This window comes from Daphnia pulex, chromosome 2, assembly GCF_021134715.1.
Source record: "Daphnia pulex isolate KAP4 chromosome 2, ASM2113471v1".
Taxonomy (NCBI): domain Eukaryota; kingdom Metazoa; phylum Arthropoda; class Branchiopoda; order Diplostraca; family Daphniidae; genus Daphnia; species Daphnia pulex.
The window spans coordinates 11,081,083-11,096,795 of record NC_060018.1 but is presented as its reverse complement, the minus strand read 5'-3'; the positions used below and the strand labels follow the sequence as shown (position 1 = coordinate 11,096,795).

Below are 15,713 nucleotides of genomic sequence, written 5' to 3'. Positions count from 1 at the left end.
GCGACACTAGTCTTCAGCGGGGCGTGCGACTCCACGACGCCACGAATCTCCTGAAACAGGTCGACAAGCGAATCCAGAGTCGCTACTTGGTCTTGATGAACGAACGCCGGAGCAGTAATTAATGGTAGTTGGGACAGGTCAGCTCGCAGAGAATCCAAGTCGATGGAATTGTAGGTACGGAAAGAAAATGACTTTCTCTCCGTCACCGGACGGCGAAGCCCGACGGAACAGATCACGAGGTGGTGGTCGCTGACGAGGCCAGCTATCTGGACGTCGGAGACAAATTTGCTTCCACTGCGAGTGAGAATGAGATCGAGTGTATGAGCCGCACTATGAGTACGACCCAAGACAAGCTGATTCCAGCCCAACTCTTCGACTAGCTGGTTAAAGGAACGAGCCTTGTTGCAGTTAGAGTCGTCAACATGAATGTTGAAATCGCCGACGATAACTGGCTCCTCGTTGTTGTCGACCGCAAACTCAATTAGAGTACGAAACTCTGATAGAAAAGTCGAAAATGTTGGAAAACCAGGGCGCTCTGGCGGACGGTAGATGACGTAGAGTCGGATAGTTTTGGTAGATGAACTGATCTGGACGCAGAGGAGCTCAAAACTAGTCAGGGAGATGTCAAGGTAGACTGCCCTCACATTAAAAGACGCCCTGAAGACTAGACCGACACCACCACCCCTCTTCTTCTTCGCGATCAGACGAGGAACGTGTAATGACATGTAGCCAGGAGGACATGCCGATTTCAAAATGTGATCACCATGGGTGACATTGAGCCACGTCTCGGTAATCGCAAGGAAGTCGAGCCCTGAGGAGATGATTAGATCGGCTATGTCGTGTTTTCTCTTGCAAACCGAGCGGGCATTAAGTAAGCCGAGCCTGGGAACCGAGACGCGGGGAGGGATCTTCTTCTCTTTAGAGGTAGCGGGCCGAGCAAACTGGTAAGGATTCACGGAGTAGAGAGCACATCTAGCCTCGAATCTGACGACAGCAGCTCTTCCCCCCCCCCGGTAGCTTCTTCTTGTTCGTGGAAAAGAAGATCTGAGAAGGTTGTGCTGCCATAACGAATGATGATTTTTGCAAGGGGTCCAGCTAAGAAGTTCCAGCTGCTCACCAACTGATTTGAGAGCAAGTAATAAATCGCGGTCGATAGGAGGACACATTTGCTGATTGATGTAAACAGTGTGTTCAAGTGGCTCCACTGGCGGTGGAAAAAAGAACCAGAGTGACAGATTCAGGGAGGATTTGAGAACGAAAATTCAGTTGCACTTAGATGGACAGGAATCCAATTAATTGGGCCAAGAAGTGTACGAGATGAAACTGTACAGTAAACCTTGTAAAACACACACGGTAAATATAGGTTAAAAAAGCTAAATCACTAAAACAGGGAGCTACTGGATTGTGCAGCCTTCTCATGGCGCGACTAGCAGACGACGACAATAATAAGACTAGAACAATTACCAAAAAGCTCCCTGGTATATTTATAAATTTTGCAAGTGTTATCTCTGGTAAGAAGAAAAGCATAACCAAAAGCGACAAGCAAGTTTGTTTCCTGAAAGACTTGTAAACTTAAAAAAAGATTACGTGGACATCAACAAGACAATGAAGAGCTTGTGTTGAGTGGTTTACTCAGAGAAGCTTCGGAAGCAGCAGTTTGTCTTGTAAGTTCCTTCTCAACTTCACATAAACATTTAAGAACTTCTTTACGTTAATACAAAATTCTTTTTCCAGACACCAATACCCAAGCTCTTCTGGTTTGATTGTTGATTGATTGTGGTTTGTGCAGTGACAGTTTGCCACAACTTTCCATTGAGTATTGCTTAACTTAACCATTCACTTTGGTTAAAGGAAACTGTATAGCTCGTAATGGAGCTATGTATATGTAATGAAGGGGGAAAAGTTGATTTGAGAAGAACAGACACGCTTCAGTTTGCCCACAAGTAAATATATTTCCTTTTTATTGTTTTTTTTACTAATACATAATTTTTTTTAAATTCATAGTCCCCTTCCTTCCTCATTCTGATCCAAGAGGACCGTCTCTTCATCATCATTCTCTTCGTTAACCTCGTCATTGTAATCCGCCTCATCCTCTGAAAACCAGATTTGGGATCCGTCGATCCCGTCAATCGAAGGATCCCACCCGCCTTCCTCTTCTTCATCTTCACCTTCTCCGTCCTTTCTCTCCTCAGCTTCATCTTCACCTTCTCTGTCCTTTCTCTCCTCAGCTTCATCTTCACTTTCTCCGTCCTTTCTCTCCTCAACTTCATCTTCACCTTCTCCTTCCTTTTTCTCCTCTTCTTCATTCTCTATAGTTAAAATGTTTAAAAATAAATGACTATATTGCTATATAAATAAAAATAAATTTAAAAATGTACCTTTGTAAGTGACTGTGCTGTCCCTCTCGTTGCATAATCTTTTATTCATCGTAGACTCCTCCTCGTCCCTCTTCCTTTTGCGTTGTTCCACTGTAAAATGTGTAAAATAAATGGGAATTAATATAATACAAAAATGTAGGAAAAAAACACAAATTAACTTACCTAAAATGGAGTCTACAACTCCTGCAAAAGGCTCCAATGGTGTAGAAGATGCAGCAGGTAAATCATCGGAAAAAACAGGGAATTCGTCCAGTGAGAGACTCAATTTTTTAGACATGTTGCCTTTGAGTATATCCCATAACTAATCTTGTTACAATTCCGCTTCCCATAAGTAAACTGTTTTAATGTAGAAAACTGCCGCTATGTGCGTGATTGTCTAAATTAAAAATGTGTAATTCCATACATTATTCTCCAGCGATTGTTAAATTTGGTATATAAGTTATTTCATTACAATAATAACATTAAAACCGAAATAATACAAGTTTATGAAGCACGTGTATAGTTTGGCCCACACGAGCGTAGGATTATAGACTTATGGATTATAGACTTATGGATTATGGATTATAGACGCACACTTTTGATTCAGGATGTTGGGGATTAAGTCTTATAGAGGCACGTGCTTGGACGTACAGGAAGTTTAGGAAATGTTGGGATTACTGGGGATTAGGGATTATGGTGGCACGAGCCTATACCCAACCCATACACATTTCTTGGTATGGCATGAACCTATATAAGAGGTGCAGTAGGAAAAGGTTCTTTAATAGAGTTCACCCTTTCGTTCAAGAATGTCGCTTCTCGCTTCTCTCACCAAGTGCAGTGTATTTGAAAGTTATGACGAAATCTTATTGTTGATAAGACAGTTTAAAGAGGAGAACAATGTGTATTTACGTTTAGACAAACCATTACAGACAGTTAAGAGTTGGAATAAGAGTGTTAAAAGTGAAGACAAGAAAATTGATGAAAAATATGTTTATAAAGAATGTACTTACGTGTGTCCCCATTCCGTGTCCCGGAAACCAAGGCAAACCAAAAATATGCGTGTTGAACAAAATATCATGTACTGTGAATGTCCAGTGCGAATTCATTTCAGATTTAATTTGTTTAAGAAAAATTTTGAAATTGTGAAAATGGAACTTGATCATAAAAACCACCCGGTCTCAGAATTGCATATACAAACTTATGCAAGGAAAAGTAAGTAAATCAGAATTTTTAAATTAAATTTTTAAATTACAATATTTATTAAATTTTTAATAATTTTTTATAGGAACATGGGTCCTGAGGCGCTTGAATTCGCAAAGGACACCCTCACCGCTGGAGCTCAACCCACCATCCTCAGGAAAATCCTTCAGGACAAGTACGGAACAAATCTCTTGGGAAAGGACATTACGAACATTAAGCAATCATTACTAGGTAATTTCATTAAATTTGCTTATACTTAAGTTTTAAAAAATAATAATCTCATTTTGTAGGAAATTCCCGAGAGGAATGGCAGGAAACAGCGAAATATCTAAAAGAACTCCAATCAAATCCCAACCACGTAATTAAGGTGCTGCAGAATTCCGATGATGAAGTCAACGCGATTTTCATCCAGCTAGAGCCACAACGAAAAATGTATAAAAATTACGGAACTGTTATAGAAATGGACGGGACTCACGGATCGAACAAATCTGGCTTTGCGCTTTACCACTTGATGATTCACGATAACAATGGAGCTAGTCAACCCGTCGCGTTCTTTTTTATCAAGGAAGAGACAAAGGAAGCTATATCTGAATGTCTGCAGATTTTCACTGAGGTATTACCTTAAAAAGTAAACTATTATAACAAAATAATAATTAATATTTTTAAATTTCAGAACAACGACGTTAAGCCAACGAAAGTCACTGTTACAGATAAAGACTGCGCAGAGATTGCGGCTTTAGCCAATTTTTTTACTGCAGCTACCGGCATTCTTTGTCACTTTCACGTATTGAAGGCGATCGACACTCAACTACAGTAATGGATATTTCTTAGCCTCGAGCAAAAGAATGAAATAAGGCAATGGTTCCGTGCGGCACTTTATGCAGTAACGGAAGAAGATTTCGCCGAAGCCAAGTCGAAACTGCTGACTAAATACGGTATTAAAATTAAAAGTTGTAATCTAAATGAAATGTAATAACTTAATTATGTACTTTATAGGTAAAGTGGTTGCGGCATACTTTGAAGAAAATTGGTTCAACATTTCGGATAAGTGGAGCTATCTCGGACGTCGACACCTACCTACTTTTGGAAACAACACAACAAATCGCATTGAACGGTATATACTTTATAATCTCCATATTACCAAAGTGGGATTAAAATTAAAAAATATTTTCTAGCTATCACCGTACTCTCAAAGAGGTTCTTAAAAAAACAAGCGTCTGCCAGAAGTCATCAGAAGATTGGTAAACCTCGTATTACTTCGCCTGAGTGATAGACAACTTAAACAATCTATTCGAGAAGTACGGTTTAACACAAAGGAGAGGCACCCGCTGCTGGAGAAATTTGCTGAATCAATATCGACTTATGCCTGGAAACTAGTTGAACGAGAAACGGAGATTACGACTGCGAAAACTTATGACTTTATCCTGAATGAGGTAAGTCACTTAAGAAATTTGTATCTTTAAATTACCTAAGAACTTTTATTCATTGCAGGAATTGGCCACATACAGCATTGCTTCTAGTAAAACCACATACTTTTTGAAACAAGATTTAACTGGCTGTACTTGCAAGTTCTTCATGGATTTCGGTCTTCCTTGTCGTCACATAATTAGCTTCCATGTTACAAACAACATGGAAATTCCTGTCGGGGCCTTTGCTGAACATTGGGCTAATCAGTGTCTAGAGGTATTGAACTATTCAAAATTCTTTTGTAAGATTTTAAAATGAAATTCGACTACTTATATACTACTATTACCAAATTTTGTTAAACAGACTGATGATACCGTCCCAGCAAGTGTTTCTTCACCGACTGGAATGCATCACTCCAAGAAGCTTACCAAAAAGCCCATAACTGACAGGGACCAGTACAATATTGCGATGGCTTTTTTTAGGAAGATGGCAGACACACTGAGTTCATTAGCTGAATCAGATTTTGACGAAAAATTACAACTACTACAAAAGATCAATGAAGTAATCAAAGAAGGCAAGTCAGTTGAGTTGATGCACGCTGCGGCTCCTTCTGAACATATTACTCATGTTGAACAGATTTTGGTGCTGGATCCTATTCCGGTTGTGGAAGAAGTCAATAACAATTCTACAAAAGAGAACACGGTAAATAATATATATATATATATTTTTTTGTTACTCCAAATTAATATGTGGTTTTACGTACAGTTATTAGCACCATCTTGGAATGCCCTACATCTTCCAGCAGCTCATCAAAAGAGAGGTCGTCCAAGGAACAACAATGGATACTTCACCCCGGAAATCGGGGGCCAATAAGCCCAACCTTTAAAAAACGTAAATAAACAAATTCTGTTGTCTGCACCCACGCCACCCAGACTTACTATCAATACTTAGAAATTGATAGTAAATAACTAAATACATCTCACTTTTAATTAGATAGAACGATAAAAAGGTTTAATAAAATTAAAAGGGAAACGAAATAATGTATTTAAACCGCTATTTGTGAGGATTCAATCGTTAATTTCATTGCAAATTGCAATCCATGTGCGGAGGCTTGTCAAGCTTCGTTGTGCACTAGGGTCTTTACTATAGCCTACGTAAGTTACGGCCAGCGAACGTACGTTCGCCCCTGCAAAAGTTGGGGAAGTTTCCACCCACCCACCCAACCTAGCCAGAAGGCATCCTGTCCTTCTGGCACAGCATTGCCAGTTTTGAAAGGGGATAGCCAAGGAAAGATTCGAATTCATACTTTAGCAATTTTTACAGTCTGCGAAAATAATTAGTAGCCTAGTGGGAAAAGCGGTGGATTCCCATTAGAGTAGTATTAGGTTCAAACCTGTGCAGGTCTTTATCCATTTTTAATCATTTTTCCTTGTTTTTCCTATATTTTTAAAATGAAATGATGGAATGCCTAGATTCTGTAAAAAATTCAAGTTTTTTCTCATTTTTTAAACAAAATCTGAATTTGTTTTTTTTTCTAAGTCCTTTCCAAAGAAAAGTCCTTGGTTAAAATGAAAAAAAATTTCTCATTTTTTACAGAATCTAGGCATTCCATCATTTCATTTTAAAAATATAGGAAAAACAAGGAAAAATGATTAAAATAGGATAAAGACCTTCACAGGTTTGAACCTAATACTACTCTAATGGGAATCCACCGCTATTCCCACTAGGCTACTAATTATTTACGCAGACTGTAAAAATTGCTAAAGTATGAATTCGAATCTTTCCTTGGCTATCCCCTTTCAAAACTGGCAATGCTGTGCCAGAAGGACAGGATGCCTTCTGGCTAGGTTGGGTGGGTGGGTGGAAACTTCCCCAACTTTTGCAGGGGCGAACGTACGTTCGCTGGCCGTAACTTACGTAGGCTATGGTCTTTACACAGGGTGGTACGGAGAATTTCAACAAAAGGGTGGTACGGAGAACTTCAAAAACTGGGGTGGTACGGAGAAGGGTGTATTTCGAACCCGTAATAAACCCTTCTCCGTACACCCCACCAGACTATGTTGCGTGCTACATAAAATAAATTTTTATCATCATTGGGATCGCCATTGGGAGTGACAAATCCAATCAAATCTAGCTATTTTGGGGTAAGGTAATCGAATTGAGGTTTCGATTGTATTTTAGAAATTTCAAGAATTTATATTTATATTCTATCACACAAGGGACATTCCGCACCAAAACGACAAAACATTGCCGTGCTCACATATCTTAATTAATTTTTTATGATAATTCTTTAATAGGCTTTAAGGTTAAAATAATATTTTTTGCCGAGGGTTTTGAAAAAAAGGATGGGTGGGCGTAGTATCGATTTATATTTTTCGTACCTTGCTGATACCATATTCATTTTAATTGTAATTTTTGGTATTTTAAAGTAAAACAAAAAAAGAAATACTGATCAGAAAGCGTTACCGGAATGATAAATTAATTTTAGAAAAAAATCGCGTCGGTTTTGGTTTGGACGACCCATGTGGCAGTACGATCGATCTTTCCGAACGCTAAAACCCCTAGCTACTTTGAACTATGCGCTAGGTAGGACTCTTAAATTTTGGCTTCGGTTCATTAGTGATTTTTGACTTGCGAGATTTCAATCAGTTTAACAACAGCAAAAAGAAAAAGTGAAGCTGTAACTGTTAAGTCAAAAACCAGACAGGAAGCCGAAGCACCATATAAAATCCAGACGTTTTCTTTGTACTGAAAACTGGGATTTGCTTTATGGTGATTTATCTCGTGACTTTGTTATCGTGACGACCCAGACGAGTAATCACGGGCTGAACGGAGCCCGGTCAACGCTCGTGTCTATTCACTGCAGCTGGCTGAGACTATAAGCTTCTCATCACTGTTAACTGCATCACTGCTTTTCACTTGCAGGACAGTTCAGAGGTCTCTTTTGGGTGCTCTCGACTGATCAGTGATCATTGAGTGTAGCTATCAAGCTTTTCCTCGCTTTTCCTATCCTGTTTACGATGATTTGTACCCGCCATCGCTATATATATCGAATGCTATAGCCGCTAGGCTTATATTGCACTACGACTTCCTTCGTTGGTCGATAAGAACCTAGCCATCTAGTAGTCCTTTTGTTTGTTTCAGTCTGTTTTAGTTTTGTTTTACTGTAAAAGAAAATCCTTGAGCAATTACTGTATACAGTAATTTCTTGCATAAAGACCTATAAGTGTGATTAAGTTGAAATCACTTTCAACTTAACTTTGTTTAAATCTTAAATTTCCATTAAGAATTGATGGAGATATCCGAGTCCGAAGATGCAATAACAATTTGTATGGAGAAATGTGCATATAAGCATTAAAAAATTTTGACAGCGCTTGTTGTTTAACAGTTTTACGCTAATGTAATTGACCAAAATGTCCTATGACGGCTTAATAATGTATGGCGCTGGCGAAGAAACTATTTATACTCGATATCGTCGTTTTGAAGGTTATCCGATGCCAGCAAGAGCACGGTCCTTCCTATCGATAATGCTATAATTTCAATCAAGCCGTTTATATTTTAAAAATGTTGTTGTTTAACAGAATTCTCGTGCCAGTCAACCCGCGCGCCAGCCTTGAAATAGACAAAAATACGTCACGCGTGCTGATCGATAGCGAATGGAGGGGCGTTATAAAATCAAGGAAAAAATCTATACTCAACAAGTTACTGCACTTGTAGTAAAATACAGTTGTATACTTCCGCGTAATAATTAGCCGCAGGATCGATCTCAGCAGACTTCGAGTTTCTGTGTAATGATCGTATTGAGCAATTCAAGCTTTGTCAACTGTCCAACGTCAGATTAAATGGCTGAAGTCTGAGCATGATGTATAGAGTAATTTACTTTGCGAGAAGCTTGTATGGACCTTATTTTTCTTCTTCTTTTCGACGCATATGTGTAGTACAGCTGGGTTATCGCAACTGCGATATTTCTTCACTTTTTAAAATATAAGGCTCCAGATAGCCTCTACACATAAGTAAAATTCCAAGAATGCCAACGGATAAGGACTATATTCTTGTTAGGGTTATTGCACTTGATATATAATTCAACATCACGTAATTTCTTTTTTATGTTGGACCATCCGCCATTTCATAATAAGTTCTATTATTAATTCTTGTAAAGTTCATTTTCTTGTACACTATGGACAATGGAGCCGATGATGAAGAAAAGAATTGAAATGATCTTTGAGACGACAAGAGTCCAGCACACTTTGTACGTCTTACGGAGTGGACCCGCGGGCGGCGGGGCACTTGGGCTGTTGCTGATGCTGCTTGTTGCTGCTGCTGGACATCAAATGAAACCGGCGACCTTTGACTTTATCACAGAGTCTCTCTTATTTCTCTCTCTGTTTCTCTTGGCTGGCCAAAGGACTCATTGGCTGGGAGTCATCCTGATGTTGGCCGGGGAGGGTGATGGACAAGGAGGAGGGCGTTAACGTCTTCTCGAGGCTGCCCCCCCTCCAACCACATTGACCGAAGAAGGAAAAAATGGGGGGCGAAAAGGAAGAAGGAGGATTCAAGGATTTTTTTTCGATTTCGGCGCTGGGATATAAAACGGGGTGGTAGGTCAACTGGTCCCATCCATTATAGCCTGTACAAATGTGCGCGGTGCGTTAGACTCGTTCGTGTTGTTGATGCGAGTGAACCACCCGTCTTAGTAGAGATCTCTGCTACTAATTGATTTTAGTTCAAAGTTAATTCCCATCAGTTATGCGTTCGGCCATCTTTTTGGTCACGGCGCTGGTCGCAGCCTCAACAGCCAGTAAGTTACACGCAAACGTTATAACCGCATCGAATCTTCTTAATCTCTATTATTTTTAAGTTTATTTTTCTGTGAGTTTTTTATAATTTTACATTTTTTGGAAGTGATTAGATCATTTTTTAAATTGTATTCCCACTCGGTTTTAAAAGAGGGTCCGGGAGTGTGTTATTGAAGCGGTTTCGTGATGAGATGAAAATGAATACTTACATAATCTCGATCCGTTCGGTGGATGTCAATCGCGGGCGAGAAAACCGTTTTTATTGTTCTTGGATTTAGAGGTGGGGGCGGTATTTATTGGTTACGAATTTGGATTGAAAAGTTTCGTCTGCTTCATAGTTTTGTTTCAAAGCTTATTTTGATTGAAGCAAATATGACATTCGAAATTTATCTGAAGGTAAAATTCAATTTTGAATTTGAATTATGAATCATTTTTTCAAAGTTTTTTAAACACAATTTTGACTTAAAGATACAGTCAGGCAGAATTCTAAAACACATAGAGCCATTTTCCTGCTCAAGAAATTAACAAGCGTGACTGTATATATCTTGAAACGCATAAATTTATAAAACTTACTTTACTGTTATGATAAAATTTTCATATTTGGTAAATCTAAGCAATTAATTATTTCTAAAAAAATATTTTCGCCCGAAAAGGAACTTGAACCCTTAATATCCGGATTAAAAAGTCTCGTATCATTTAATCTGTTTAAGAAAATATTGTCGTCATCATCAAGGCATGGATCAAGAATGGTAAAAATGGAAAGAAAACAAATTTTGAGCTGAAATGGTTTTCTAACTTTGGTCCTAATGACAGTATTCGTAGCAACTAGCAAGACTATTCCAATTTACGCTACTACTACTACGCCAATGAAAAATATGGACACCATTTCGAAAATTGTACAGCCGTTTATTGTTAAGACAGCCTAATGAATAAACGTGAATAAATCACCGGCCTACTATACAGAGGATTGTGTCTCGTCATAAAACAGGTATACCAAATCATAGCATTGCAATTTCTGTAGAGAATTAATGAGGCTGAAGCGGGTAACTGCAACAATTTTTCTAAGTTTTTCAAGGGTCATTTAATATGAATAGCTAAAAATAATAAAAGAAAAATACATCAATTGGAAATATTAATTGCAGACTTTTCAGCAAATCGTCGCGTTTTCTGTATAAAAGCCTATTGGATAAAAACACTGGCCTCCTGACCGCCCGGGGGTATTGTTGGAAAAATAATTCACTTCAGCATAGGCAAAGGCAATAGCAATAGTATCCATCAACGTAATACTTGCGTAATTCCCATCGCGATTGTACCGTCGACATTACTTTTGTGGACGAATACAACATAAGGAGAAACAACACGAATAGAAGCTGTAAAAATAAAACGTTAAGGCACGGTTTTAGTGCCATGTGTAGAACCTCAAACCAGAACCTCAACTCTAAACCTCAACCCTCAATCTCAACCTCAACCCAGCACCTGGCTATTTTCCGGCGCTATTTTTTCAAAATATTTTGTCAAGAGAGAATTTTCTCCGCTAGATGTCCGCGATGTTGTTGCTTATGTCTTGCAGATGTTGTCGTCGTTCACGAACTTGGATAGACCGAAATCAGTAATCTATAATTAAAAAAAGATAAAAAATTACATTACGTTAAAAAACAATTCTATTGAAGTCTAGTACCTTTAAGAGTACATTCTTGCTTTGCCTAGACAACATTTTGCAGTGGATTCGTCAAGTTGTCCCTCGTGAATTAAAAATTCCCGCATATCGCCTCCACATATCAATTCTAACATTAGGTAGATGGAATTGCGCTTACAGATGCTGGCTTCCAACTAATGATGTGAAATATTAATAGATTGGTCAATATGTAATAATAATAATAATATATTGCATTTCTATGAGGCGCACTTTTACATAAGCACAGATGATCAAAGGCGCCTTTTGGCTCACGACTGAAGCAGGGAAGTAATTATTTATACGCAATACAGAAAAAGTGAGTTTTAAGTGCAGTACGGAAGCGAGGAAGAGAAGAGGCTGAGCGAACAGACACAGGGAGTTTGTTCCAAACAGTAGGTGCATAATTAGAAAATGCTCTATTGCCGTAAGATTTTACATGAATCGAAGGCGGAACAAGATCATAAAGAGCAGAGGGGGCAACGGAGGACCTCAGAACACGACCACCTCGACCGTCGACTACACGGCGAGATATTAGGCTGGACAAGTAGGAAGGAGCACAACGATTGAGGCAGCGGTACGTCAGCACCGCGATCTTAAAGTCAACCCGATAAGGGACTGGCAGCCAGTGAAGCTCCCGCAGATGAGGGGTCATGGCATCGCGTTGTCGGGCTCCGGTGACGACTCGAGCAGCAGCATACAAGACCTTCTTTATAGGTTCCAACCGAGATGACGGGAGTCCGGCGAGAAGAGAATTCCCATAGTCAATGTGAGACAGGACAAATGCGGAGACCAGTTGGACGGCAGCCGATCGTGAGAGGAATTTTCGAATTCTTGCAATCCTGCGGAGGTGGAATAAGGCACTTCTACACGTCTTGTTGATCTGAAGATGCATAGTCAAGTGCTTATCAATGGTGATCCCAAGGTTTCGAACAGAATCGGACGGAGTGATGGACGCATCACCAATGGCAAGAGGAAAATCAGCAGGTTTACATCGGCTGGTCTCCCGAGTACACGACGATTGCATCAGACTTTAAGTCATTGAACTTTATCCGATTTTCTGCCATCCACTGCTTTGTTTCACCAACGCAGGCGGAGAGTGTGGAGAAAGCCCGACGCTGCTCGGAGTAGTCAGGGGTAAGGTGGAATGAAACATACTTCTGGTCGTCGTCGGCATAGTAGTGATCCGTCACACCGTGCTTTAGCGAAATGGAATGGATAGGGCTTTTATACAGAGTAAAAAGGACGGGGCCAAGTACTGATCCTTGAGGCACGCAAAATGAAAGATAAACAGCAGCAGAAGTTACTCCAGAGATAGAAAAAGATTGACAGCGATCGTAAAGATATGACCGAAACCAGGTAAGTACAGAGCCAGTAATCCCGAATCGACACGTGAGTATGCTCAAAAGGATTGAGTGGTCAATGGTATCAAAGGCTGCGCTCTGGTCCAGCAGGGCCAAAACAGCCGCATCACCACTATCCACACTCAGCAAGAGATCATTAAAAACCTTGAGCAATGCCGTCTCCGTTGAATGATTCGGCCTGTATGCCGACTGGACAGGGACGTAGAGATCACCGGCCAGTAAGTGACTTGAAAGTTGCTTGGCAACCACACGCTCGACAAGTTTAGATAGAAAAGAGAGCAGAGATACAGGTCGATAGTTATTAAGATCATCCACACAGAGGCTCGGTTTCTTCAGGAGAGGAGAGACAAAAGCAAGTTTCATTTCACCAGGCAAAATACCGGAGGACAGCGACAGATTCACAATAGAGGCAATAGGAACAGCAAGTACATCTGCAAATTTCTTTAGAAGAGAGGTGGGAATCGGATCACGAGAGGAGGATTTGGAAGGACATTCTTTAATTAGAGCAGAAATTTCACACACCGAAACACATTCAAACGAAGAGAAAGAGGGGACGTCGATGGACACAACAGCATCAGCAGTGGCAGTGGCAGAGGAGCAAAAAGCAACGTCGTCAAGGCTGGCCCTGATATCGGTCACCTTCTTCAGAAAGTGATCACTGAAACGGCTGACAAGATCAGGAAGGGAGTCATGGCGAGGAAGCTTAAGACCCGGCTTCTTAAGAAGAAACGAGTCGACGATATTGAAAAGTGACTTTTTTCCCTCAGCCTCCGCGATCTTTTCGTTGAGGAACGACGACTTCTCTTTCTTGAGCAGATGGCGTTTTTCTTTTAACAGGTTACGGACGATCTCCCTGTCAAACTCGAGTGCTAGACCCTTTTTCTTCCGATTTCTCCATCGACGTTCCGATGCTCTGCACCTTCTTCTGATAGCCAAGACATCTGTAGACACCCAAGGATTTGCCGGCCGGACAGTTATCACCTTCGAACGCTCAGGCGCATGTTTGTCGAGTAGCAGCGAAAGGTCGGCGTTGTATTGTTCAAGCAGTATGTTGAGGTCATCAGATGGATCAGTAAAAAGAGAGAGACTGAGCAAATCAGACATGAAGCAGTCGGCATCAATGCGGTCTAGCTCACGATACGTAATTCTTTTCTGTGGGCGCACAGGCCGATGGGCACGAATGAGCGTATGAATGGCAAAGTGATCTTCTATTAAAGCAGATATCATGCATTCACAGACGACGTTGTCGGAGATACGCGAGATAACGAGATCGAGAGTGTGGCCATCAAGATGAGTGATGCCTTGGATGTGTTGGGAGAGGCCAAAAGAGTCAAGAAGGGTGAGAAACTTACAGCCAGTGGAGTTTCCCGCCACGTCGACGTGAATACTACGACGTGAGTACTAGTAAAAAAATTACGAAAAAAGTACCTTTACAACACCAGGATGATTTAGTATTCTTAACAAATCTAACTCCTTATTTAGTTTCTCGACGAGTTTCTTTTTTTGGAAATTGTTTAAATTCTGAGATTCCCTGGTCAGGCATTTAATGGCATTTTTCCTATTGGTTGTTTTGTTCACAGACAACCACACTTCGCCATATGAACTGCAATAATAACATTTGTTAATAAAAAGTAAATTTGTGCATAAAAGAAAATCTTACCCTTTTCCAAGTTTGCGAACAATAAAAAAATCACGATTCATTTATGTTGGAGAGTTGGTATCGACATGATTTGAGTCTAGGAATGTGAAAGTGTGCCCGTACGGACAGGCTATAGCTATAACATCCCCATTTCCAAGACATGTTATTTTTGCCTTATTGATTCTGACACCACTAATAAATGTTCCATTTGCAGAACAATCTTCTATAAATGTCTGTTGTTCACGTTTGGACTTTTCATCTCTTCGTATAATGCAATGATGGCGACTAAGGTTGTCAACATTGACGTTATAGTCTTGCCTTGTTATATGACAACGTCACAATTCAAACCACGACCAACAGTGTAATAATCTTTACCCTGTCTGATGAAATAAGAACTTTTCCAAAATCTAATATCCTCCGCTAATTTTTTTTAACTTTTGTATGATATTTGTTGTGATAAACTGGTTATTTGATTATGTACTGTTTCTTCAGATACTTTTCTTTTTTACACACCGTTCTAGAAATAGAAAGTGAATCAAGCGAACGAAAATCTATCAATTTGTTGCAGATGAAAAGTTGGATATGTTATAGTCATCGCGGGCCTTTTATAATATTAATATTGCAACAAAGCAATATTGGCTTCAATGATGGACGAAAACAAGAATCTTTGGATGGTAAGCTCATGCAAAATTTTTTAGTTTTGCACATTGCCCATGCCCACGAAAACGAGCATGTAGATAATAAGCTCCTGCCAAAGATTTTCTAGTTTTGCCCATCCTACTGACAAGTCTTGCTAAGAAACAGCGCCAATTATATAACCAAATTATATAGCCTCGCCAATTGACTAATTGACCTTGACGTTCCGCAAGCAGACGGCCTATAAAAAATAACACTGTCATCTGTTAGTGGATCGAGCTTTAAAAACAACTAGGGTGTCTATACAAAAAATCTCCCGAATAGGGAAATTTGAGTCTCCAAATATTACATATGAGAGAAAGAAAAAGTTTTCCTTTAAATTAGAATCAATCGTATCTTCTAATTTCAGAAGCAAACGTTTTCTTCAATTTTAGAAGTTTTCCCTTTTGTTGCTTTTTTGTTACCAATTTCCCCGTAAATAAAAATGATAGTTAAAAAAATTAGTTAACTCACATGTAAAAAGTAATTCTACGTCGAATGGGATAAGTCACGTTGGGATCCGAGGATCATGAGAGCGTCTCACGGTCCCCAAACCTGTTTGCGACACCCCTCGCCCAATTCCTCAGGGACATATAAGCCTAA

At 39.8% G+C, this 15,713-nt stretch overlaps 3 long non-coding RNA genes across 4 annotated transcripts; 2 read left to right on the top strand and 1 right to left on the bottom strand.

Moving 5' to 3' along the window:
• The first annotated feature begins 1,426 nt into the window (after positions 1–1,426).
• Positions 1,427–2,273, top strand: LOC124209625. The gene is made up of 3 exons (XR_006881007.1): positions 1,427–1,664; positions 1,735–1,943; positions 2,005–2,273. It is a non-coding gene; the product is annotated as an uncharacterized LOC124209625 (long non-coding RNA).
• A 994-nt stretch (positions 2,274–3,267) lies between these two features.
• LOC124206195 lies at positions 3,268–5,966 on the bottom strand. 2 transcript variants are annotated; one of them, XR_006879610.1, is made up of 7 exons: positions 5,728–5,966; positions 5,311–5,649; positions 5,026–5,248; positions 4,745–4,930; positions 4,547–4,637; positions 4,033–4,483; positions 3,268–3,969 (listed from the first exon to the last, which is right to left on the bottom strand). It is a non-coding gene; the product is annotated as an uncharacterized LOC124206195 (long non-coding RNA). The 2 variants fall into 2 exon arrangements; XR_006879605.1 differs by having other exon boundaries at positions 4,547–4,930.
• Positions 5,967–9,592: 3,626 nt separating this feature from the next.
• Positions 9,593–10,896, top strand: LOC124205310. Its single transcript, XR_006879283.1, has 3 exons — positions 9,593–9,762; positions 10,414–10,509; positions 10,574–10,896. It is a non-coding gene; the product is annotated as an uncharacterized LOC124205310 (long non-coding RNA).
• The last annotated feature ends 4,817 nt before the right edge of the window (positions 10,897–15,713 follow it).